Below are 809 nucleotides of genomic sequence, written 5' to 3' on the forward strand. Positions count from 1 at the left end.
ATGGGCACAACCTGAAGCAGAAGAGGTTCCAGTTGAATGGGAGGAAGAACTTGTTGACTGTGAGGGTGCCCGAGCCCTGGCCCAGGCTGCCCAGGGGGGCTGTGGAGTCTCCTTCTCTGGAGATCTTCAACCCCCACCTGGGTGCTGTCCTGTGCCCCCTGCTCTGGGTGAGCCTGCTTGAGCAGGGGGGTGGGATGGGTGAGCTCCGGAGGGCCCTGCCAACCCCGGCCATGCTGGGATTCTGTGAACTTCCAGCAGCGTTTTACCAAACACTTTTATTGCAAAGTGAAACGCAGCTGGTTTGTTGGGTTTTTTTTTTCCCTTCCACATACAAAATGCCCACTGAAGTGCCCATGTTTTTGCAAAAGATGCTTTATTAACGAACCATAAGATGAAGATTTGATGAACTCCCAAGGGTTTACCTGGGCAGTTTCATCACCCGAGTGCTGGGGTGTGAGGCAGAAGGGGCTGGTGGAAAGGGCAGGAACCTCTGCAGGAGATTTGATCAAGAAAGCAAAGGTGAAATTAAAACTCATGGGTTTGAAGCGTGGAGAAGGCAGCCTTGAGAATCATAGAATCACAGAATGGTTTGGGTTGGAAGGGACCCCTAGAGGTCACCCAGCCCAACCCCCCTGCAGGGAGCAGGGACACCTTGAACCACATCAGGTTGCTCACAGCCCCGGCCAACCTGGCCTGGAATGGTCCCAGGGATGGGGCCTCCAGCAGTAGCCTTGGTGCAACCTGGGCAGAGGAACCCAAAGCAGAGATTAAAGAAAACTGGGTGAACTCCAGTGGAATTACAGAAAACT

The sequence above is a fragment of the Egretta garzetta genome, unplaced genomic scaffold, assembly GCF_000687185.1.
Source record: "Egretta garzetta isolate BGI_Z169 unplaced genomic scaffold, ASM68718v1 scaffold4, whole genome shotgun sequence".
NCBI lineage: Eukaryota > Metazoa > Chordata > Aves > Pelecaniformes > Ardeidae > Egretta > Egretta garzetta.